The sequence below is a fragment of the Macaca nemestrina genome, assembly GCF_043159975.1.
Source record: "Macaca nemestrina isolate mMacNem1 chromosome 14 unlocalized genomic scaffold, mMacNem.hap1 SUPER_14_unloc_2, whole genome shotgun sequence".
Taxonomy (NCBI): Eukaryota; Metazoa; Chordata; class Mammalia; order Primates; family Cercopithecidae; genus Macaca; species Macaca nemestrina.
In genome coordinates, this window is record NW_027257578.1 from 490,318 (window position 1) to 517,914 (window position 27,597).

The 27,597-nt window shown below is 39.8% G+C and overlaps 1 pseudogene; it reads right to left on the bottom strand.

Moving 5' to 3' along the window:
- Nucleotides 1–1,665: 1,665 nt before the first annotated feature.
- On the bottom strand, nt 1,666–17,958 carry LOC139361177 (zinc finger protein 705A-like; annotated as a pseudogene).
- Nucleotides 17,959–27,597: the final 9,639 nt, after the last annotated feature.

Genomic DNA, 27,597 nt, shown 5'->3' on the forward strand with positions numbered 1-27,597 from the left:
ACTCAGGACTTACCTGAGTAAACTCTGGGGTGTCATGAGATGAACTGCTACCTCCACTTAGAGAGGCTTCAGGGACAAAATTTCAAGAGATTTCTGAGGGATAGAAGAGCAGGGCTGCCTTATTCTCTGATCCCAGGTAACTACTCAGAGACAGAGGCAAAGGCTGGGGACACCCAAATGCATATACTAGGTGTCTTTGATCCAGCCTCCGTTTCCTTGCTAAATCTATGCAATGACACACTGAGAAATCTGGCGAGTGGGGCTGAAGATCCCTGATGTGTCAGTTCCAGGGTTGGATGGAAACAAGTGGTTTTAGTGGACATGGAAGTAAAGGGAGGTGAGCTGTGAGGAAAGAGCCGTTGAAGACTGGGGAGACTCAGAAGTTGGGGTAGAATCTCGACCCATAATCCAAGGAGTGCAGATGCAAATCAATTTGTTAGGGCTGCATAAATGAAAGAAGGACTTTACCAACACACTAAGTTTTTCCAACAACCGATTGTATTCTTTGAATATTTGTAAGTATTGATATTTTGGAAATGTTTAATGAGATTTCATATATAATTCTGCATTCAATTTATGCCCAGGTCACTTTGCTATTATACGTTTATGTGCTGCATTTTTATGAATAGACATTTTCTCAAATTTCTGAATTATTTTGCCAAACTATATGTTAAGAGTTTTTTCTAGAGGTCCACCTTCTTGACTCACTTTTCTGATGAGAAACCTATCAGGTTTCTCCATAGTGATTTTCAATTTTAATAGCTCCTCAATGTGAGAAACTTAATGTTAACTAAGAAATGAATTACCCCTAAAGAATCTTCTCCTTTCAAGATGCTAACCGTGTTTTGTCCAGTGTGAAATCTCACATGTGCCACAAGCGTTACTCTGTGAAGAAAGGATTTCTCTTGATTTTTCAAGGCATAACTTCTCCAGTAAGAAGTGTTTGGTATTCCAAGAGAATTCATTGCCCTTGGAAAGACTTTCCCTTCTTATTTAGCTTATAAAGGATTTCCTCTCTTATTTTCCATTTTAACAGCATTTTATCACTGTGTTTTCTTGTGAACATCAAGCCTAGTGCTTGGCTGAATGTTTATTCACAGAAAATACAAATAAAGGGTTCATCCAAGTAAAGTTTTCTTACGTTATCTGACAACAAATTGCACATAAAAACATTTTCACACTGAACGCAGAGCTAGAGATTCTCTACCTGAAAGTCCCACACGTTTTAAGTTATTAAAACTGTTGCTGAAGACTTTTAGTTTATTATGTTGACAGTTTCAGCTCTCTCGTGTCATTTATGATCAGATCACTAACAAGCCTTTGGTACATATATGTCGTACAATTTCTCTTCCAGATGAATTTATTGATGTGGACTGAAGAATAAAGGTAACTGAAGTAACGTCCATGTTGATTATAGTAATTCTTCAAAATGTGAGTCCTTTGGCATGTTTAGATGTTACAACTGCAGCTGAAGTCTCTTCCATATTCCTTACATTCGTCATTCCTAACACCATGTCATCTAAAGTCAGAATATGTTCTGAAGACATTTATCATTTTCTCTCCAGGGTGAATTTTTTGATGTTATTTAAGATTAGTACACTGACTGAAGGCTTTCCCACATAAATGGCATTCATATGGCTTTTCTCCAGTGCGTGTTCTCTCATATCATCTAAGGTCAGAAGATAGACTGAAGGCTTTCCCACATAGAAGACAAGCATGTGGTTTCTCTTCAGTGTGAATTCTTGTGTGTCCTCTAAAGCCAGAGGTTTGACTAAAGACCTTCCCACTTTTATCACATTCATAACGCTTTTATCCAAGGTGAGTTCTCTCATGTCTTTGAAGATTAAAGGTTTGAATAAAGCCTTTCCCACACTGATGACACTTATACGGTCTCTCTCCCCTGTGAGTTTTCTCATGTCTTCTAAGGTGAGAACACTGAGTGAAGGATTTTCCACAAAGATGACATGCATATGGCCTCTCTCCAGTGTGAGTCATGTGCCATCTAGGGTGAAAGTAATTAGTATAGGCCTTTTCACATATATTACATTGATATGATTTACCTTTAGTATGAATTTGTTTATGTGGTTTAGGGAACAACTGATTACTAAGGGATTTTCCACACTGTTTGCTGATGTAGGGTTTCTTTCCACTCTGAGTTAACAAACGCTGAGTCATTGTGGAACTGTGAGTGCAATCTTCTCCCAAATCATTACATTCAAAGGGATCCTCCAGAATGAGAGAGTTCTCCTTTAGGGACAAAGATTAAAAGCTCTTAATGATTTACCAACATACATCTATACATTCATTTCACCACCTTTGAATTCTAGACCAACTATTCAGTGGTAGAGCCCAGTTGAAATCTTTCCAATGTTACTTGTGTGAAAGGAAATTAAATTTTGGCACCCCAAACTCATTGAACCAAAGGGAAAAATCGAGCTGGGAACAGGGTCACACAAACCTGCCTCCTCCTTCTGGTTCCTAAATAGTATGGCTACAAGATGAAAAGCTACATGCCTCCCCCATATTTTGCCCACAAGGAAATTCCTCATGAGCTGTTAAAGTTACACCATGGCAATGCAAACTGATAGCTTGTCTTTATAGGCGCAGTCATCCCCAGTTCACCAGACACAAATGCATATCCGATGTTTCCCTGCCCCATTTTGCCTATGTTGTCTTATATAAAATGCAGCTCTCCTGCATTATTCCTCTGCCTCATTTGTTTATGTCATCTTATGTAAAAAAATCCAGATTCAGTGAGCCAGAAAAATGCATGAATGACTATTTTTTTTCTATGAACCTTTTACATGAAAATTGTGTACTTCTCAATATCCCACCCTTTCCCCCTTTAAATTTAGAGAAAATCATCTTTGGAGAAAGGTATACACCTGTCCCCCAGGTACATGTCCTTAACTCTGGCAAATAAATCTCCTAAAATGATTGAGACTTGGTATTGAGAATGAACTGTCATTTTTCTCGTTTGACACTTGCGTACACATTGTCTCCTGCAGACACAGATATTTTCTCTTTTGTAAGATCCCAACTGCAGAGTTATTCTATTGATTGTGATGATATCAATATCTTTCAAAGTCTGAACATGAGCAATGTATATGCACTTGTTCTATTTTAAAGATCTCATGTTATGGTTTAGAACACAGGTCACTTTATTCACTGAATTCACACTATCAATTTTTTTTTTGCTTAGAAAGCACTTAATGCCAGCCTAATTACACTCAGGTGACTGTGCGTCATTACTAACTTAACCCATTACCAGGTCTTTAACTTAGATGACTGGTGTACACAGCTATAAAACTCACCATTGTCATACCGGTGGATGCGGCTTTTCTGATAGGATGCATGAATATCGTGTGTTTTTTCTTAAGGGCACTTTCCTTGTCTGAAATAATTGAAAAATAGTTACCTTGGTATTATGGTAATAAAATTGTTTGAAAAACCCCAAGGCCCTTTTACTTTTTTTCAAAAATTGACACTTAGATGTGGCAAATGTGTCAAATGAAGAAAATACTTCAATAGAAGAAACAGATTGTACAGCGTCGGCAATTAGAAAAGTGCTTTAAAATTAAAATGTGAAAAGAGATAAAATGGAGATGAGATATCAGGCAGGTAAATAGAGGGATAGTCTTCACAGGGGTATCGGGAAAAGAGTCAGCATGTGACAGTTTAATCCCAACAGGTACATGAATTATCCTTTTCCCGAAAGTAAAAGAAAAGGCAAGAGGACACAAGAGTGCCATCTGACATATGAACAAAATGATAATAACATCTAAGGAATTCTGCTCCAGTAGCTTAACCTACATTTTAGAAATTACCACTCATTTAATAAAACTGCTAATTAATATTTGACTGATATTATTCATTGACAAAGCACTTCCTCCTGTTAAAGCACAGGACCTTGTTCCTTACACAGATTCTGGCCTTGGAGAAATTCTCTTCCTTCCCGCCAGAGCTCTTTTCCTTGCTCCAGCTGCAAAGTTATATAGGATTTGCTTATCTGTACCCTGTTAGTGGAAACAGTACATGTGTTTTGAGTTCACTGTCAATAAATGTGCATTATCACCAACTGTAAGGCAGGCTACCGAGGAAGAATAAAAACAGTGAAGGTCAGCTCAGGCCACAAGACCTAGAACACAGAAAACTCCCCAGGATTTTTCTGACCCAACGTGAGACTAGAAAATAAATCCAAACAAAAGGTCCATCAGGAAAAGGAAATTCAAAACAGTCAGGACCTATGAATGCTGAGTCCATGCCTAAGTTCCAAGACACAATGCATAATACACAGTCTTTTCAGAAAGAGATTAATTAAACCTCTGCACAGTATGTTTATTATTATTCTCATGCAGAACAAAAAAAACATTCGATTTACAAAAATAATTGGTGTTCTATACAGAAAAGATATTGCTATTGTTTTCACTAATTGGTCTCAGCCTAAGCATAGCGACTGAAGCAGAAGAGTTATTTAGAAAATAGTTAATTTAATACATTGAAAATATTCATTAAGTTCCTAGGTCTGTTCTGAGTATTAGAGACTTAGTACCAAGGAAACCATGAAATCCCTGTCAAGATTACATTCTAATTGCGTGACACACTAAATAAAACAAAATAAAATAAAATAAAATAAAATAAAATAAAGATATTTCTTTAGACAGATTTAGAGAACTCAAACTTTTTTCAGATAAGATCTGTGAGAGAATCAGAGAAGAGATTAGAGTGAGATATGGGGAAGCTGTTCCAACACTTATTGAATGGATGAGTCAATGTGTGTCTACATACATATGTGAATGTTGAGGGACTCACCGAGGGACACCAGGTGACACACGTTTTCCAGCATTACATCTCTGTACAGTTTTCTCTTGGATGTGTCCATCATGGCCCACTCTTCCTGGGTGAAGTCAATAGCTACATCTTCAAAAGTCGCTTTGTTCTAAAACATCACAGACATTTTAGTTTAGACAGAGAATCCCTTTTAATGTCCAGAGGAGGAAGGCTGAAATGACATAGGTAGGAGCTGGGTATGCAGAACACTCAGTGTTTTAGGTTCCAGCCAGTTCATTCTCAATACTAAGCTGGTATCTGCCTTTCAAATTCACTCACAGAGACATACCCACTCTTACTCCATTAAACTTTCCTATGAAGAAATATAGCATGAGATGTGGCATAATATAGCCCAGATATTTTTTAGTAATGTGTTAATCACCTGTACATAACTGATTATAAAATTTTCACTTGAACTTTCATAAATAAAACAAATTTACCATGAATTTCAAGTAAATTACAGATTTGTCACAAGGCAAATAACCATGATTTACTACTTTTTAAACACGACCGTGATTAAACGAATTATTTCTCTAGATAAAACACAGGTTTCTCACCAATCAAATGGTTAAAAGACCTATTGTGTGTTTTGAATAATCTAAAGAAGTAATAGAAAACATGTTTCCTATCTAGCAAATATTTATTAAATACAGGTCATTGGTCCCTTATTCATTACAAAGTTAGAAAGTGATGAACCAGACTCCAGCATTCTTCAGAACTGAACAAGTTTTACACAGAATATAGGATTCAATTCATACATATAGTCACTCTAATGTTATGTAATTCAGGTGTTCATGACAAGGCTTAAAGACAGTCCAGCCGCACAAGACAAGACCGCTGAGGCTGCTATACTGAGGAAGTCTTAGTCTGATGATTCCTGTGATATGAAGCCTCCTGTTCTCAACTTTCTCTGATCAACCCAAACATCAGTTATCACTGCCTCTCTTTTAACTTTACCTTGTCACTTGGCTTGTTCAAGGATAAAAAGGCCTCTTTACTGTTTTGTTTTTTTCTAACCAGCCCTTATAGAGCATTTCCACAGAACGCTAAATTGTACTATATCTACTATATTCCTTCTCCTGAGTGTGCAACCATAATTAAGTAATTGTATTTCTTGTATGTTACTTTCAGTTACCAGAAGGCAAAAAGGTTAATTATCAGAAGGCAAAACGAATGGGGATAAGAATAATAATGACTTCTTTAGTTGTCCTTTTGCAAAGTTTTTAAAAGCATAAATATATTTTATCAAACTCTCCTTTTTCCTCAACACTGTGCAGCTCTTGCCCAAGGCCTATCACACGGGATTTATTGAACTCAGCTGCTAGAACATCAGCCTCATTATTGGGCTGTGATCTTCTGCTCTTCACGCATCTCTATTGCCTGCATTCATCACAATCCTAAGTCTATGTCAGCCAACGGGACAGTTAATGGGTCAATTATTTCCCTATGAGGTTATAGGATGGATAGAAGAAAAAGAAATACATAAATGAGACCTCCATGTCTTTTCTTGTAAATAGCCTGCATAGGGGCTGGAATAAAGTAGTGTAATATTAGAAATTATATTGATAATTTAGGAATCATTGACACATGATACCCAACCTAGAGTCCTGAGAAAACTTAATTGGAGGCCAGATAGCTGAAAGTCTCCTGACTGCATTTGGAACACCCAGGCTGGGTGGATTTTGCATCATAAAAACAAACAAAAAAAGAATAAAAATGAAACACCCATGCAAACTGGAGAAAACTGCCCATTTGCCAGCAATATGGGTATAATTTCAGTAGAAAGAGCCATCCCCCACTCACTAGTGAATGTATTGTCAAGAACTCAGTTTCTCTCTGTCTTCTTCTGGATTTCCACTTGCAGACGCTTCAGGCACTAAGAAAAGCTGAGGTTGGAGAAAGAACACGTGAGACACCAGCCTTGTACATAATTTTCAGACCAACCTGTGATGAAAAGCCAGACCTTCACTGAAGGGTGACACCACCTGCACCACAGCCTGACCAACAGACACAAACACACAGAGGCCTCTCCTCTTTTCCCATGGTCAAAATTAGGAAGCCTATGACTATGGTTTCTGACAAAGAAGGAACACAGATATCTTATGAATGAGAGCATCAAAAGCACTGGGTTTTGTATGTGAATTGACACAAGTCCAGATATTCAATTCCCTCACTGATTTTAAAACACAGGGATCCCTGACTCCGCCTACATGTGGAATATGATTTCCACCTGTAGGTAAACACTGTGGGATTTCTCAGATTTTATTATCCCAGCTTTATGCCCTAGCAATGTTTCTCCAACACCAATCACGGCCTTCTGAAACCTTACTCCACTTTTACTTTCTCTCAATTTTGACTTTTGTATTTCCCTTTGGAACTCAGAAATCAATCAAGTAAGAATCTGTTTTAGGGACAAGTGCGGTTGCTCTCGCCTGTAATCCCAGCACTTTGGGAGGCCAAGGCAGGTGGATCACCTGAGGTCAGGAGTTCGAGACCAGCCTGGCCAAAATGGTGAAACTCCATTTCTACTAAAAATACACAAATTAGCTGGGCATGGTGGTGTTTGCCTGTAATCCCAGCTACTCAGGAGGCTGAAGCAGGAGAATTGCTTGAACCCAGGAGGCAATTACAGTGAGCCGAGATCCTAACACTGCACTCCAGCCAGGGCAACAGAGCAAGACTCTGTATCACACACACACACACACACACACACACACACACACACACACACACATACACACACACAAAATCTGTTTTAGGATGGGGATAATCAACTCAGGAATTTATTTCACTTGGAGGGTCAACACTCCCATCCTGCTGATCTAGCCCTTAAAATCCCCCGCATCAGAAATTCGCAGCAGTACCCTGCGTCATGGTGTTTTTGTCCTGTGTATACAGTCACAATCCTCTAGGATGCTCAGAAAATACAAAATGACTTAGGGCTGAGAGAAATTTAGCGGCTCAATCTGATATTTTACTAAGGTGGTATCTAAAATTCTTGCAATCATGGTTTATATTAGTCTTTGTTAGTTGCAATATCTCTGATTATCATGATACGTATTTGCTGAGAAATACTGATGTTCATGTGTATATTCATACATAGATATGTAGGTATATAGATGGATATGTTTATATGAACGCATGTGTTTGAGATGGGGGAAAACATGCATGTATTATTTCCCTGCTAAAAATATAAAAAGAATTAAATATATTTTATGTACAAATGATAATTATGTGTCATAAACAAAAAATTAACTGACCTATTTGTACATGAAATCCAGGAAAAATAAAAAGGGTAGCTTTGTATTAATTGTGACATTGTGCTTACAGATATACACAAATTTCCTTATTTAACCCTTATAATAACCCTGCTGATTATAGTTTACTTACCAGTTTAATAAATGATCAACAGAGTTTGACAAATATGACAAAATTACAAAACTAGAAAATGACACAGCAATACTTTTAATTATATTCTGCCTTGTCACTGCCTCTTCTTGCTTTTTTACAAAATTACTCCCCTAACCAAGGTTCTCTATGATTCTGGGGACTCCAGGATTTAGACCCCAGTTCCCAAACTTCACTGTGTTTATTTTTACTGCCACATTTTAATGCACATTTACAGACTTCAACAAGCACTTTTCAATATCAACTTTTTTCTTATTTCTTGGACTATTTCCTACATCTGTTCATCAAGACTCCAGTAACATATGACTCCATCTGCCTGTCCCTTCCATGAATGTACCTGACAGTACATGTATTATGTAGTCTATAATTCAAGCAGAACAGATATTCCTTCAAAACAGTAAGGTATTAGAGAATGCCTACAAAGCTTCAGTGAAACCAGCTGTAACCCTTAATACTATTACCATGTAAACTCTTCCTCGAATATCAAAATAAGATTTGGACTTTAGAGAATATCTGTGTGTGATTATAACCCAAACATGAACTAAAAGTAATTTAAATGGTCATATACAGACTGTGCCAGGGACAAAAAAGGACAAATATTATAGGAAAATTAAAGCACACTTATTTCCTAAAGGACTCTTGTGTGGAATCTATAAAAACTATTTCAAGATATAGAGATTAAATATATTTCAAAACACATACATACACAAGCAATCTTTAGGAGAAATTTTTTAAAACTTATGTTATGAGTCTAAAATTTTCATTAATTCATGGAAAAAATGTATTGACAAACTTCTCACCAGAGCAGGAATAACAACTTACGTATTTGGTGACTTCAAGATAAGAGCCTGCACAGCTTAGTATCTCCCTCCAGATCTCTCTCTCTCTCTCTCTCTCTCCTTTTTTGTTTTTTGACAGAGTTTCGCTTTTGTTGCCCAGGCTGGAGTGCAATGGTGAAATCTCAGCTCACTGCAACCTCCACCTCCCAGGTTCAAGCTATTTTCTTGCCTCAGCCTTCCAAGTAGCTGGGATGACAGGCATGCGCCACCTCGCTTGGATAATTTTGTATTTTCTGTCGAGATGGGGTTTCTCCATTTTGGTCAGGCTGGTCTGGAATTCCTGACCTCAGGTAATCCACCCGCCTCAGCCTCTCAAAGTGCTGGGATTACAGGCGTGAGCCACAGCGCCCAGCCCAGATCTCTTAAAAAGTCATGAGGAAGGAGCCATTCTGCATCCTCAATATTCCCTTAATATTTTAAGGACACTCATAACAACTAAGAGGCAGACTTGTGACTTCCTAGCCCTTTCAGGGCTATTTAGGCACACCTTAGTGAAGTATTAGGAATGCAGTATTAGGTCTCAAGTTCCTGGACACCAAAACCATGTTCTCCAACAGATCTTCAGTAAAAATAGCTGATGTCTATATTCTTTTGCCTGTCCTTTCCCTTCCTTTTAATTCAGAACTGCGGTCTTGAAAAGTGCTATTATTTAGTAGGTTCTCTCAATTCTCAACACCAGCACTATACAGTGTTGAGTAACATCTCAGGTGCTAGGGAAACAGCAGCCGACATTCTAGCAATGCACAAATAGAAAAGCAAAGATCACCACAGAGAAAAAGAGAATAGATTTTTTAAAACTATGAAACCAAAACGAATATATATCAGATTACACTATAAATGGAAAATCCTATTATCTTGACTGGATTGCAAGTCGAAACCTCTCATGACTTCCAACATCCAATATATTCAAAGCAGTTCAGGAATGGTGAAAGTGGAATGGAATTTAAAATTATTCTAAGGTTGCATGTGTGAAAGCACCATGCCTTGAAACAAAATATTTATTTTTAAAGTGCATAATGAACACTGCATACAAAGTTTGTGTAACAAGAGAGAGAAAAAAATCTCACATTTTTTAAAAAGGAATATGCAACATATTTACATATAATAAAATAAAATTAAACTAAAATAACAACAATGAAAGACACAATCTGACCTCTGAAAATCAAGGGAGAAATCTCTTTTAAATAAACTTGGCACAATTTTTAAAGTAAGTTATGAAAAATAATAATACCTGAATATAGTATGTAAAAGTACCAACACAATAAAGCTAAAACAATATCCGTGGAAAAATTATTTGCTGTAGATTACTTTTAAAAAATGATCAGCCGGGCGCGGTGGCTCAAGCCTGTAATCCCAGCACTTTGGGAGGCCGAGGTGGGCGGATCACAAGGTCAGGAGATCGAGACCACAGTGAAACCCCGTCTCTACTAAAAATACAAAAAACTAGCCGGGCGCGGTGGCGGGCGCCTGTAGTCCCAGCTACTCAGGAGGCTGAGGCAGGAGAATGGCGTGAACCCAGGAGGCGGAGCTTGCAGTGAGCCGAGATCGCGCCACTGCACTCCAGCCTGGGCAACAGCGTGAGACTCCGTCTCAAAAAAAATAAAAATAAAAATAAAAAATGATCTAAGTCCTTTCCTGAAGAAGGTAAATGAATGAAATTTAAAAATTGCCTGAGAAAAATCTGTGAAAGGAAATGAATATAGAGAAGCAGAATATAATTTAACTATAAAGCACACAAATAGAATTTAAAAATAAGGCCGCGTGCAGTGGCTCATACCTGTAATCCCAGCACTTTGGGAGGTGGAGGCAGGCGGATCACCTGAGGTCAGGAGTTTGAGACCAGCCTGACCAACATGGAGAAACCCCGTCTCTACTAAAAATAGAAAAAAAAAAAAAAAACTGGCAGGCGTGGTGGCACATGCCTGTAATCCCAGCTACTAGGGAAGCTTAGGCAGGAGAATCGCTTGAACCTGGGAGGCAGAGGTTGCATTGAGCTGAGATCATGCCATTGCACTCCAGCCTGGGCAACAAGAGCAAAACTCTGTCTCAAAGAAATAAAAAATAAAAATAAAATAAAAATAAGTGGCAGCCAACATGCCCAACATGATTTTCTGTGATGAAAGAAATTCTCTGTATCTACATTGTCCAATGCAGTAACTACCACACATATGTAGTCACAAAATTTCTACTTTGGCCACAAATTTGGCTATTACTACTAAGGATATGCCATTTAGTTATTTAATTATAATTAATTTACAGTTTATAGCCACATGTGACTAGTAGTTACTCTATTGGTCAATGCAGATCTAAAATCTTGGAGAAGGCAGTTAAAATAATGAGATATGGTCAAAACAAAAATGGAAAAGGTGCACAAATAGTGAACACAGAATATGAGAATGTGAAGTAACAATTCACACAGTAAAATTTAATAATGAGATGCTGCCTTGATGGGACACATGTCTAATGATATTCAAGGCTTGTCTTGTTACAGGTAGAAGAGCAGGAGCAGGGCAGGAGAGGGCTCTTCCTCTACCCACTAGAAATGTCAGGTGATGGCCTGTTAATGATCACTTTGCCTCTCTAAAAATGACAATTAGGCAGCACCAGAGAGAGGCCATTTCATGGTGGTCTACACCTGTTAACATCAAAAATGTTAACTAAATGCAGACCCCAGGAAGAAGCAACTTCTTGGGCATTTATGTTAAGAGACAAAAATGGCAAAGCATAATCTTCTGGGGACACACTCCACTGGAAAAGGAAAGAAAACTTCAGATGGACATGCACATAACTCCCTAAACGCACCGTGCATGCTCAATTCCAAAGGGTAAGGAAAGCACTGTGCATGCCGGAAACTCTCCCTAAAGGAAGAATCGTGGGAAAGAGGCAAGCCCATCCCAGGAGCAAGGTTAAAGGCCCTTCTCTTTTCTCTCTTGGACCTTCAGGCATCCACTTGGGTCTCTTCCAAGAGAATTTTCCTTTCCTTTCTGTTCTAAAGCCTTTTTAAATAAACTTCCACTCCTGCTCTGAAACTTAGCCTCTTTTTCCGCTGTATGCCCCTCAGTCAAATACTTTCTTCTGAGGAGGCAAGGACTGAAGTTGCTTATGGACCCATGCAGATATGCTGCCAGTAACTCGAATCTCTTCTACTGGTAACAGTATCATTGTAAGGGAATGAGACCAGTTCACATCTCAGTGCTCGGAGAACTCACCAAAAATAAAAAATTGGAGGATGCTGTGAACTTATCTACCTTCCAAGGCAAGTCCCACAAGCAAGAAGCAAGACTCTCTTCCCCCAAGGTCTTAAACTCTTCTGATGCTCCTTCTCTGGGAAAACGCATCCTCTGATTGGCTTCCCCTTATATAGGAAAAAACAATTAATAAACCTAATCAGCACTACATTCCAAGAGACATGCCCTGATTGCACAGATACTGAACCTCATCAAAACTTCATTCTGGAGACACATCCGGTTCAATTTGATTGGATTTTTGAGACAACTACTAAAAACCCCACATCAACTTGGAAACCAAAGAGTTAAGGCTATTTTGAAGGAAAAATAGGAAGATTCATTCCTTTTTTCATTCATAAGTACTTTTTTATTTTATTTTATTTTTTTTGAGATGCAGTCTTGCTCTGTCGCCCAGGCTAGAGCGCAGTGGTGCGATCTCGGCTCTCTGCAAGCTCCGCCTCCGGGGTTCATGCCATTCTCCTGCCTCAGCCTCCCGAGTAGCTGGGACTACAGGCGCCCGACACCACGTCCGGCTATTTTTTTGTATTTTTTTTAGTAGAGACGGAGTTTCACCCGTGTTAGCCGGGGTGGTCTCGATCTCCTGACCTCGTGATCCGCCCACCTCGGCCTCCCAAAGTGCTGAGATTACAGGCGTGGGCCACCGCATCCGGCCTTATAAGTACTTTTGAGTGTATTATATGTACTAGAAAGCATTCGCAGTCATGGGGTACAGCAAGAAACCAGACAAACTCGAGTCTTATGGAGACTCTATATTCTAAAATTATTTGGAAGTAAACTGGACCTGAAAACAAATGGGAAGTGAATAGATCTAAAAAGTTTCAATATTCATGATGATGTAAAAAAATAAAATATATTGCAGAAATGAAGTCAGGAAGTGTTAGGGGGCATATGGTACTTTTAAGGCCATTGGTATCCTCTGAAATTCAAGCAGGCTGAATACATTTGCATAACTAAAAGGAAAGCAGATGCTAATAGAAGACAATGAAGAAAGAGCCTGAAAGACATTTCAGAGACCTTGGCTGGTGGCAGCCCCTCCCTTCAAAGGTCTGGAGGCCTATAAGGGAAGACTGGTTTTGTGGGCTGGGCCTAGGGCTGCACCACCCAGGGCAAGCGCAGGACAGTGCTCACAGCATTCTACCTCCCAACCACTCCAGCTCCAGCCAAGGCTAAAAAGGCCCCAGACACAGTTTGGATCACTGCTTTGAGGGTGCAAGCCATAAGCCTCGGCAATTTCCATGGGATATTAGACCTGCAGTTGCACAAAGTACAGGAGTGCGCTGCTGATAGAGACACATCCGAGACTGGGCAATTTACAAAAGAAAGAAGTTTCATTGGACTTACAGTTCCACATGGCTGGGGGGAGGCAGAAGGCGAAAGGAATTTCTTATATCACAGCAGGCGAGTGAGAGAATGAGAGCCAAGAAAAACTGGTTTCACCTCATCAAACCATCAGAACTCGTAAGACTTATTCACTACCACGAGAACGATATGGGAGAAACTGCCCCCATGATTCAATTATTTCCCAGTGGGAACCCTCACAACATGTGGGAATTGTGGGAGTACAATTTGAGGTGAGATTTGTGGGGGGACACAGAGCCAAACCGTATCAGAAGCCTTCACCTGGATTTCAAAAGATGTATGGAAAAGCCTGTATGTCCAGTAGAAGCCTGCTGGGGTGGAGACCTCATGGCAAATGTCTACTATAGCAGTGCAGAGGGAGAATATGGGGTAGGAGCCCCCACAGAGTCCCCACTGGGGCACTGCCTAGTGGAGCTCTGAGAAGACGGCCACCATCCTCCAGACCCCAGAATGATAGATCCACTGACAGCTTGCACCCTGAGCCTGGAAAAGCTGCAGGCACTCAACGCTAGCCCTTGACAGCAGCCATGGGGACTGACCCTTGTATCCAAAAGAAAATAATTGTTCTACCATAAAGACATGTGCACTCATATATTTATTATAGCATTATTTGCAATAGCAAAGACATGAATATTTTCTCTATCATTGGATAGAGAAAATGTAGTATATGTACACCATGGAATACTATGCAACCATTAAAAAATTATGTCCTTTGCACCAACATGGATGCAGCTAGAGACCATTATTCTAAAATAATGCAGGAAGAAAAAACCAAATACCATACGTTCTTAGTTATAAGTAAGAACAAAGCGCTGATTACACATGGATGTAAAGATGGCAACAACGGATACTGGGGACTACAAGAAGGGGAAGGGAAGGTGGGGACCAAGACCTGAAAAACATATACACCATGAAATACTATGTTTTCTACCTGGGTTACAAGATCATTCATACTCCAAGCCTCAGCATCACACAATGTGCCAATGTAAAACCCTGCACATGCATTCACTGAATCTAAAATAAAAGTTGAAATTTTTTTTAAATAGGTGAAGATCTGAATAGACGTTTCCCAGAAGAAGAGATACAAATGGCCAACAAATATATGACAAAATTCTTACCATCTCTAATTGTCAGGGGGATGCATACAAAAACCACCATGAAATGTCACCTGACACCTCTTAGAATAGCTGTTATCGAAAAGATGAATAGCAAGTACTAGTGAGGATGTGGACAAAAGATAACCCTTGTATACTTGTGGTGGAAATACAAACTACTATGGCCATTTTGGATAATAGTATGAAGGTTTCTCAAAAAATTTTTAAATAAAACTACCTGCTGATGAGGCTGTTGAGATATAGGAACACTTTTACACTGTTGGTGGAATGTAAATTAGTTCAACCATTGTGGAAGACAGTATGGTGATTCCTGAAAGACCTAGAACCAGAAATATCACTTGACCCAGCAATCTCATTACTGTGTATCAACCCAAAGGAATATAAATCATTCTGTTATAAAGATACGTGTACACACATATTCACTGCAGCACTAGTCACAATAGCAAAGACATGAAATCAACCCAAAGGTCCATCAATGATAGACTGGATAAAGAAAATGTGGTACATATACACCATGAAATACTATGCAGCCATAAAAGGGAATGAGATCATGTCCTTTGCAGGGACATAGAGGGAGCTGGAAGCCATTATCCTCAGCAAACTAACCCGGGAACAGAAAATCAAACACTGCATGTTCTCACTTACAAGTGGAAGCAGAACAATGAGAACATATGAATACTGAGAGGGGAACAACACACATTGGGGCCTGTTGGGAGGCAGGTGGAGGGAGAGTATCAGGATAAATGGGTAATACATATATGCATTGGAATATTATTCAGTGTTACATAATAATGAAATCATGTCATTTGTGACAACATGGGTGGACTTCAAGGGCATTATGTTATATGAAATAGGCCAGCCACAGAATGACAATTACTATATGATTTCACTTGCATTTGAAATCTAAAATAGACAAACTCACAAAAGCAGAGAGGAGAATGGTGGTTGCCAGGGGCCCTGGTGCAGGGGAAATGGGTAGATGTGGTTAGAGCACAAAGTTTCAGATATACCATAGAAGTAAGTTCTGGAGGTCTCATTTACAGCATAGTGCTTAGAGCTAAGAATACTGTATTGCACACTTAAAATTTGCTAAAAGGGTGGATTCTGTGTTCTTACCAAAATTTCTTACCAGTAATAATAATAATAATGGGGGGGGACTTTAGGAGGTGAAGGATATGTCTATAATCTTAAGGGTAGTGGTGTTCATGATGTATACTTACCCCAGACTCACTGAGATGCATACCTTAAACATGTACAGCTTTTTAAATGTAATCATAGCTCAACAAATTGGGTTAAAAAAATAAAAAGAGGGGGTTGGTTAAAAAATTTAAAAGGAGGGGTAGATGTTCCCTTGTTTTTCTCTCTTGGCTATTTTCTTTCCTGGTGCCTGGAATTAAAAAATGATAGGTGGGCATTTAGCAGCCAAACTGGAGCATCTTCTAAAGTACAGCAGAGCAGACAGCTGGAAGGGGCCTGCGTCCCTAATGAATTTGGCAAGCATCTGTACCAGCCGTGATAGGTGTAACTATAGATTTAAGTGAGAAAGAAATAAACTTCTGCCTTGTTTAAGCCACTTTGTTCAGACATTAATTTCATATGCATATAGAGAATATATAGAATATATGCTCCTTATGAGTAGGAAAAATGTTTATGCCATATGGTTCGTAATGGGTATTCCGCAATGTAGGATGATGCTGATTATGATGACAATGATGACAAACAGCATGAAATAATAAGTAATGAAAAAAAGTGGCTTAATAGTTGTATATGGTTACTTTATTTAAATATTCTGCTGCTAATATCATTCAATGTATTTGTATGCCGGTGGGAGTTTTATTTGATGTAGACTAAGAAAGTTTACATTATTTAATGAAAAATACTAGATCAATTTTAAAAAACAGTAAAAATATCATGAGATGGAACTAAGCATCTGTATTACAAAGCAAGTGTCCCAGTTGATTTTATGCATAATAATGATTGAGAATCCCCTGATCTAGATCCAACATATCTCAACCTTTATAGGTGCTATCAAGGAAGCACCTAAGGAAGACAATTTTCCTGACTATATCCATACCTCCAGTTGGTAATAGATCTAGAGATCTAGAACCCAAATCCAGACCTCCTGCTTCCATGTGCAGTGGTCTTTCGCTGTTCTGTTTTGTTCCACTTGGTGAAGAGGATTTGAGAATAAATGGCCACATGATTCAACTCCCTCCTCTGCTCTGAGGAATATAGCCTTGTCCTAGCAAGCAAGAAGCTCATACAGTAGTGGAAGAGGCAAATATACATTCACTAATCTAACATACAAGGCAGTAAGCACTGTAACATCAACAAAGCACTTTGGGGTTTCAGATCAGGAGCAAGTGGGGTGATTAATTCTTAGCAGGGCTAGAAAAGTCTGGGAAGTGTTCACTAACAAAATGTCTGGTCATTAACGAAAGCAACTGGTTTCTCAACACAGTCTAATTTATTGTAACAATATAAATGGTTGTTTGTTCATAAACTTTCATCTTTTGCCAAAATGTTTGTAGCTTGTGCTCCCATTTAACAAGGTTTTCTGGCCAAAATTGTGCATCCACATCAGTCCTCCCATCAAAGCAATTTTGCATGCATAGAACACCTCTATCTATGAATATCCCCAATGAGGTACAGAAAGGCTCTTCTTGTCCAAACAGAGACATTCCACTGGTGCTAGAGAGCCATGGACGGAAGTTTTCTCTGCCTCCTGGAAATGAAGCCAAACTTTCTTCTTTCTTCAGCCATGAGGATTCCTGTCCTCCTCTTCACCATTTTCTTCTTTATGAGCCAAGTTCTACCAGGTAACAAAATAAACTTGGTAAGAATGGAGCACCTAACACCTTACAGGGATTCAGAGCAATCACCATCATCTATGACCAGATAGGGGATCTCATAGGAAATCTGGAAGACACACCAGTCTCCGGCTACCTGGTTAGGCCCAATTCTGTCCAACCCACCTGTACAGGCCCCGCACACCCAGTGCCCACCAGGTCCTGTCAGCCAGGAGGACCCGTGCTCATCCCCTGAAGTATCCGTGGGAGCCTGCATCCCACAGGGACCCACATCTCGGGGCCAACCTCCATGGGGGCCTCTTGGTTGTGGTGGCAGGGGTGAGGGGTAGTTGACTTCCAGCCCTCCCATCCTGGCCACTGTATTTGTGGGGATCATTCAGGCCTGGGAGCTTCCTGGGGACCCCAGAAGGAAGAGAACAGGGTGGTCATGGCAGCCTCAGCTCCAGGCTCTGGGCCAGAAGTTGATAACGACCAATTGAGAGCAACCACTGAATTCAGTCCTCTTACAGATACACGAGAAGTTGGCGAAAAACTGAATGTCGACCATTCTATGGTCATCCAGCATTTGAAACCAATTGGAAAGCTGAAAAATCTTGATAAGTGGGTGCCTCATGAGCTGACCAAATATTTTAAAAATCATCCTTTTGAACTGTCATCTTCTCTTATTCTATGAAACAACAATGAACCATTTCTTGATCAGATTGTGACATGCCACGAAAAGTGGATTTCATCCAACAGCCAGCTCACTGGTTGGACTGAGAAGAAGCTCCAAACCACTTCCCAAAGTCAAACTTGTACCAAAAAAAGGTCATGGTCACGGTTTGGTGGTCAGCTGCCGGTCTTCTGATCCACTACACTTTTTGAATCCTGGTGAAATCATTACATCTGAGAAGTATGCCAAGTTAATCGATGAGATGCATGGAAAACTGCAGCACCTGGAGCTGGCACTGGTCAACATGAAGGGCCCAGTTCTCCACAATGCGTGACCACCTGTCATACAACCAGGACTTCAAAAGTTGAATAAACTGGGCTATGAAGTTTTGTCTCATCTGCCATATTCACCTGAACCCTCGCCAACCAACTACCACTTCTTTAAGCATCTTGACAACTTTTTGCAGGGAAAACACTTACACAACCAGCAGGGTGCAGAAAATGCTTTCCAAGAGTTCATCGAACCCTGAAAGCACGGAATAAACAAGTTTATTTCTCATTGGCAAAAATGTGTTCAATGTAATGGTTTCTTTTTTTTTTTTAAGACCTAGTCTCACTCTGTCGCCCAGGCCAGAGTGCAAAGGTGCAATCTTGGCTCACTGTAACCTCTGCCTCCTGGGTTCAAGAGATTCTCCTGCCTCAGCCTCTTGAGTAGCTGGGATTACAGGCACTTGCCACCACACTGGCTACTTTTTGTATTTTTAGAAGAGACGGGATTTCACCACGTTGGTCAGGCTGGTCTCAAACTCTTGACCTCCTGATTCACCCGACGCAGTCTCCCAAAGTGCTGGGATTACAGGTGTAAGCCACTGTGCCCAGTCCATTGTAATGGGTTCTATTTTGATTAATAAACATGTGTTGCAGCCTAGTTATAAAAATTTAAAATTCACGGTCCAAAACCACAATTACTTTGGCACCAACCTAATAATAGAAGAATTAAAAGAGGCCTTTATATTAGAGAGCCCATGGATGATAAAATAATAAAGAATATTACAATCTCCATAACCCACAAACTTGGTAAATTAGACCAACTGGATGAATTAAAAGGCACAATCTATTAATACTAAAACATAGGAGAAATAGGTAATCTAAAAATATTGATATCTACTTTAAAAATGGAATCAATACCTAATAACCTTACAGAAAACCTATATATTCCAAAATCCTGACATTCTGTCATGTTGTTCTAACTGGTGGGATTCGGGGATTTCCATTTTGATAAGAACATAGGTGAGTCGCACACACTTACTTTTACTGCTCATTGGTCAGGAAACCTATGTCCACTATAGGATACTGCAGAGCGATGCGTTTTGGAGAATTTAGGCAAGATAATATGATTTTCAGAGTTAAAGGAAGGCAACTTGTTTTATGTACAATAATTCCTCATAATATCACAGGGGATACCATATTTAAACTTTGGGGTATCCCCAGGTACAATTCTTATTTGAGCCACATGTGAATTTCAGACATGCAGGTTTCCCAACTTTGGTGGCTTTCAACAGATGTGGAAGTTAATTCACAACCTACTTTGTGGAGGCATAAAATTCAATGAGCACTCATTTAGCATTTTATTTGAAATATTATTTTTGTAAACTTTGCATTTCCAATTAGGTGAAATTTTAAACCTGTTTCAGTTCTTATCCACTTTTTTTTTTTTCCCTGAGACGGAGTCTTGCCCTCTCACCCAGACTGGAGTGCAGTGTCATGGTCTTGACTCACTTCAACCTCCACCTCCCAGGTTCAAGCAATTCTCCTGCCTCAGCCTCCCAAGTAGCTGGGATTACAGGTGCCCACCACCACGCCCGGCTAATTTTTGTATTTTTAGTAGAGATGTGGCTTCCCCATGTTGGTCAGGCTGGTCTTGAACCCCTGATCTTGTGATCTGCCCACCTCGGCCTCCCAAAGTGCTCGGATTACAGGCCTGAGCCACCGTGCCTGCCCTCTCCACTCTTTTTAGGCAGAGGGGAGTAAGGTTTGCTTTAAGTTAGGAGGGACTCCCGTGTACCCAACCCATTTGTGTAAATTTCTTCCTTCAGAGTTCTTCAAATCAGCATCACCATTGTTAAAGGCCTCTCACATGGTAATAATTGTGCTACAGGGTTTTATGAACATGAAGTTTATGTTTGGCTGAATTAACCTCCTTGCTGTGGCACAAGGGGGGCGATAGGTGTTTTCACCAATTATGAAGTGAGTTCACTGTGCAATGGCTACCAACTTTTCTGAGTACAATGAGACCAAACACATTCATACATAAATTCCATAAAGTGAATTTATTACTTACAAATAGCAAACAAAAGACAATAGAAGCCTAGGATTCAATATGAAGCGCTACCACAAGATCAGGAAGGCTATCCAGAGCAGATGGATGGAGTTTTGACTGTAAATGCTTCACTTGCACTACAACTGAGGGACCCCAGAAAGCAGCCCACCTTGGGTTTTCTCCCACGATGTGGTTTGCTGGACACAAACGTTAAAGGCCACTCTGTTTTGAGCAGGGACTCTAACAGAGCCTGGGCTGTTCTGACCAATGTCACCAGATTATCAGGATATTGCATTCCCAGCATATCATACAGTTATCTTGAGAACTACCAGTAGGAAAGGGAGGAAAATGGCCCTGCACCCTTCAAACTGAAGGATCAGGATATTTGTTGTGACAGAGGCACAGACAGTAGCGACAGAGTGTTCTTGTGAGCCATCTACTAGCTCTCTTGAACCATGAGGCACCATGGATGTACACCTCATCAGGAGGGTGTAGGGGACAGCGGCAAGGGGAGCAGCAGCACAAGAAACAAACAAGGCCACTACTTCTGCCTACATAATTACTATTGTCTTGGAGTGTACAGTAGTTAATAATGTTCACATGGCTGCCCTAAGCATACAGAGATGGTGACCAGAGTAGATGCAGGGACTACAGAGATACAGCCTGATTTTTGCTAATTAAGACTTAAGTGTCGGTTTATGTGCTGTGCTTCTGTGCATTAATAATCCAGGGCCTCAAAACTGCCTGTTAAGCACAGGTCAAATGTCACGCTGGGGTGCAATTAAACATTCATGTGTAGGAGATGAGAGCATTTTAGTGTGGGAGAAGATGACAACACCTGAAGACCACAAAACACTGTGCAGAACAAAGGGAAGGCCCATCGTCAGCTCATGGTTCTGACTCAGGTGACTGCTGATGTGTTACGGAACCATCAGCCGACAGCAGGTAGGTCAAGTTGAGCAGGTGTCCTGCATGAGGGCTGGTCCATTCCACTCGTGTTGCATTGCCAATTGTTTCAATAGCGTCTCATGCACCCCACTGGTGAGGAAGGAATGACACCCTAAGTTTACTGGCACCGTTAAACACATAATATCTATTACTAAACAGACAAGCCAGATATCAGTTATTAATTACATACAGAAAGATGGCATAATCTCCCACAGGCCCAAACAGGGATTAACTTGGGAGCAGGGAGTGGTATCACATTAAAAAAGTGAGGATGTTCCTTTTTTTTTTTTTCCTTTTTTTTGAGACAGAATCTCGCTCTATCACCCTTGCTGGGGTGCAGTGGTGTGATCTCGGCTCACTGCAAGCTCCGTCTCCCATGTTCATGCCATTCTCCTGCCTCAGCCTCCCTAGAAGCTGGGACTACAGGTGCCCACCACCATGCGTGGCTGATTTTTTGTAGTTTTAGTAGAGACGGGGTTTCACCGTGTTAGCCAGGATGGTCTCAATCTCCTGACCTCGTGATCCGCCCGCCTCGACCTCCCTAAGTGCTGGGATTACAGGCGTGAGTCACTGTGCCCAGCCGAGGATGTTCCTTTGTTCCTACAGGAGTACGTGATTGGTTTGTCTGTTGGTTGGTAGGGAACTGAATCATGTGACACTGACTGGTAAGACTGTAATACTCTAAAATACAATATATAAACTACCATACCATAATGGTGTAATACGATCCACTACAATACCAAAGACATCGATGAAAAGCCCAACGCTATCATATGTGACTGAGAGACTGAATGCTTCCTCCCTCAGATTGGTTACAACGTATCGTCCTATGACAGTCCTCTCTCCTTCATTCAAAGTGAACGATCCAAATAACAGACAGAAATAATAAAGAATAAAGGGCAACAGATGCAAAGAACTCACGAGATGATACTCCATGATAAACTTTATGCACTTAGGAATTAATACCAACTCAGTATTAGCAAAAAATAAACATCTTTACATCAAGAGTAATTTTTCCTTTAATAAAGAAAGGTGGAATGTGTATAATGAACAAGGTATAATCAAAGTTTACCAAATGAGGCTAGTAAGACTATCTCAACAATTCATAATCATTATTCACTGGTCCATTAATCACAGGGCAATACATACAAATGAAACTTACCTGGCCGGGCACGGTGGCTCATGTCTGTAATCCCAGCACATTAGGAGGCCGAGGCAGGCAAATCATGAGGTCAGGAGTTCAAGACCAGCCTAGCTAGCATGGCGACACCCTGTCTCTACTAAAAAGACAGAGAATTAGCTGGATGTAGTGGCGGGCGCTTGTAGTCTCAAGTACTCAGGAGGCTGAGGCAGGAGAATCGCTTAAACCTAGGAGGTAGAGGTTGCAGTGAGCCGAGATTGCACCACTGCACTCCAGCCTGGGCAACAGAGTGAGACTCCATCTCAAAAAAAGATAATAATGAAATAAAAAAATTGAACTTACCTACATATTAGAAAAACATCAAACTTCAACCATGAATCCAGCACATTATCAAATGAATAGACAAAAATTCTACCAACAAACTTAATATCATTATCTATGAAACTCAAGTACTACTGCTTAAAGAGCATCTACAGAACTCTCACCTCAAGGTTTCCCTGCAAAACAACGTGAAATGCATACTCAAGAATCTTTAAGAATGAGTCACTGATAAAAACAATATACTTGTAACTTGTGTAACATTTCATATACTTTTTTCAAACCCTGCACGATAATTAATTTGCATCAGGCTTTCCAAATTAGAAAAGCTTCACTTATAGAGCTTCTTTCCCATGGGAGTTTTCACATGACTTTTCAAGTAAATGTGAAAACTGAAAATATTCTTGCAGTTTCTAAACTATTAGAGTTTTAATCCTGTGTACGTTCTTGTATTTACAAGGTCCAGCCAGCTACAGTGTGCATTTTCATATGTCCTTGAGTGGGGATGAGAGAAATGAAACATTCCCACATTCTGGACATTCATAGGGTTTTTCTCAGGAATGAGCTGATGTCTTCAAATGGAACTAACACAACTGAAGGCCTTACCACAAATTTAAATTCAAAAGGCTTTTCTCCACTCTGAGTCCTCCCAAATCTTCAAAAACAGGAAAATCTGAAGGCTTGACCACATTTCCTACATTCTTAAGGTTTCTCTGCAGTGTGAGCCTTTTCATGTTTATGAGAGAATGGGAAAGAGTAAATGTTTTACCACATTTCTTACATTCAAGGGGCTTTTTTTATTTATTTGTTTGTTTATTGATTTATTTATTTAGAGATGGAATCTCACTCTGTCACCAGGCTGGAGTGCAGTGGCACAGTCTCGGCTCACTGAAACCTCCGCCTCCTGGGTTCAAGTGATTCTCCTGCCTCAGCCTCCTGAGTAGCTGGGATTACAACCATATGCTACCACACCCAGCTACTTTTTGTATTTTTAGTAGAGACAAGGTTTCACCATGTTGGCCAGGATGGTCTCGATCCCCTGACCTGGTGATCCGCATGCACAGGGCTTTCCCCCAACCCCCTGTTGCTTTTTATGTCCTTGAAAAAGAACTAAGATCACTGAAATGTGCCACCATGCCCAGCTAATTATTTTTATTTATTTATTTATTTATTTGTTTGAGACAGAGTCTCGCTGTGTCGCCCAGGCTGGAGTGCACTGGTGCGATCTCGGCTCACTGCAAGCTCCGCCTCCTGGGTTTACGCCATTCTCCTGCCTCAGCCTCTCGAGTAGCTGGCGTGAGCCACCGCGCCTGGCATTATTTTATTTTTTGTAGAGACAGGGTTTCACCATGATGCTCAGGTTGTTTCACATTGTTTTAATCCAAGCTGGTTATAAACTCCTGGACTCAAGCAATACACACTCCTTGGCCTCCCAAAGTGCTGGGATTATAGGCTGAGTCACTACACCCAGCCTCTATATCATGACTTCTTTCATGGCGAGTAAGGTGACTGGAACGAATGTAGGCTTTACCGCATCTCTGACATTCATAGAGTTTTTCTTCAGTATGAATTATTTCATGGAGGTGAAGGGAACTGAGGCGACTGAAGGCTTGGTCACATGGTTTACATTCATAGGCTTTCTCTCCAGTATGAGTACTTCCATGGTTACAAAGGGAACTCAAAGGACTAAAGGCTTTGCCACGTTGTTTACATTCATAGGGTCTCTCTCCAGTATGAATGCTTCCATGGTCACGAAGGGAAGTGGAACAGCTGAAGGCTTTATCACATTTGGTACATGTATAGGGTCTTTCTCCAGTGTGAGTCCTTTCATGCGTCTTAAAGGAACAAGAAAATCTGAATGTTTTTCTACATTCCTTACATTCGTGGGGTTTCTCTCTAGTGTGAGTTCGTTCATGTATTAGACAACAACCGGAAACAGTGAACGCTTTACCACATTGTTTACATTTATAGGGTTTTTCTCCTGTGTGAGTTCTCTGATGTCTTTCAATTGAATTGAGAACATAAAAAGCTTTCGCACATATAGCAAATGTATAACTGGATTTCCACTGTGCATTATCATGTGTCTTCTAACACCTGGAACAGAAACGAAGAGTTTCCCACACTGTTCACATTTATATTGCTTCTCTCCATATGGTTTGTATCCGGAGTGAGCTGGGATGTGCCTATTAGGGAGGGAATGGCGCACAAAGACTTTTCCACAAATACTTCATTCACATTGTTTTAATCCAGGAGAAATGCTCTCATTCAGATCAAGCTTTGGAATTTGGCTGACAACTGTCCATACTGACTACCTTCTTTGCTTTCACACAGTCTCTGTATCATATGATTTCTGTAAAAAAAAATGACAAGCACATTATTATTGCTTGGTTTAATAACTTTCTACTTATTAATAGGTCTTTGACTTACACTGCTACCAATACCAAGGAAAATGCTTTTTTTTGTTGTTGCCATGACTGAATTATTTGAAAGTAAATGGGTTACTACTGAAAACACAGCTACCACCTGCATGGCTATGACCAAATTAGTAACATTCATGTACACAATTTTGTAGTACTATTTTCAAGTAAACTGTTTTCCAAACACTGACTGCTACGCTGAAGTACATTACATTTTGGGTGAAATTTTTCTAAAAAGAAATAAATTTCAAGTGACTCTTATTTGCTTTGATCGCTTGTTTTTAAGTTCATGACAAGCTAAGATTCCTTCAGAGGACTTTATTTCCTCTTCTCAGTGCAAATTATCTTATCTCTTTCCCAGATTTTTCAAAGCGATCTTCAATATTCTGGCCTTTCCATTTGCTTCCTAAAATACAGACCCACAAAATTATCACAAATTATTACAAACTATAGAAACATTACTAGATTTAATGTTCATTGTACATAGTGCCCATGCCTGATTTCTTCACCAAATCATTCCCTTGCCACATTCCAAATCACAAATAGCACTGATGATAGGGAAATAATTCTGTAATTAAGTGAAATGTGTTGTCATTCTCACCTACAGAAACCAGGTTCCTGCAAGTTTCCTGCATCACTTCTCTGAAGAGAATCTTCTGAGAAGAATCTAGCAAAGCCCATTCCTCCTGGGTAAAGTTCACAGCCACATCCTCAAAAGCCACGGAGTCCTAGAACATCCCACACATGTGGATAGAAGGATGGGTGGGACTGACAGCACTGGGAATCTATAGTCAATCCATAAGCTGTTTACATGATTCTAAAATTTCCAAGCATTTATTCTGTGACTTGATTGTCACAACTCTTACTCTGTTCACACATACTCCCTCCCACACAGCAGTACTAATGCTAGAATTGAACTATTCAAAAAGGCAACAGCAAAGTAGAAACACCCATCTTATTAGAGAATCCAGGGAGTAAGATGTGCTGCAAGGAGTTACCTTTTAACTTCACTTTGTACATTTCTAGTATCTGTCATAATAAAGTCCTACCTGATGTGCATAAGGGAGTTAATATTATCAGTCCTGAGACTACTTATTCTTAAAAACGCCTGCTCACAAAGTTTCATCTTTGTTTGTATTAGTAACTTACATTTTGAAAGGGATTCCACCAACCCAAGTAATAAGAATGACTCACTGCATCTAAATGGCTTATGCAATATATTTGCCAAAACTTTTTCTGCTGAAGGTCCATTATATTGTGTCACTGCAGTGGTGCTTAGGGAACCAGACACCAAAACACAGTCTGAACACTAAGTGTTCAATGAGTTTCCCTGGTAGACAATATTTTACACGTGCTGTCACTTGTTAACTGAGGAATTGAGCCCATTCCATGTGATTACACCAAGACAGAGTAGGCTCACTAAATTTAACTGAGTAGTAAATTAAACCAATAATTGATATTTGGTAATACTAATGCCACAATTTTAAAAATTTCCATTGCACAATATCAAGGTAGAAAAGAATAAGAGGAAACGTGACACATGTTTTTTAAAATGACATTTATATCACCACTTCCAGATGTTATTCCTATGAAATCACATAAATTCCCAACTCAGGTTGTTTTTAGGCAAGAAAAACTACTTTTTCTTACGTAGTAAAAATGACAAATGTCTAATGATTTTTAGTCATCTAAAAAAAGAGTGATGGCTTGTCTAACATACTTCTAAGATTTTCAAACGAAAATATTCAGGACAGCACAGTATTAGCAGAGAGATGAGCAAGCAGATCAAAGGGAAAAAAAAGTGTTAATGACCCAGCATTCATATGGAAAGTTGATGAATGATAGAGTAGGCACTATAGAAGAGAAAAAGAAATCACATGCGTTTTAAAATATGAGACAAACCAGGCTGGCATCTACTTGGGAAAATGCATTGCATTCTTCTCTATTCCATGAACCATAATCAACTTATTATATATTCAAATATGAAAGATAAAACCAGAACACTTTCAGAAGTCACAGGAAGATTTTTTTTTTTTTTACGAAGGATTAGGCAGAATTTCTTTTATGTAAGAAAACAGTAATAAAGGAACAGACAAACTCAAACATATTAAAATTTAGGGAATAAAAAGAAAATAGAGTGGGCAGGGCATGGTGGCTCACCCCTGTAATCCCAGCAATTTGGGAGGCTGAGGA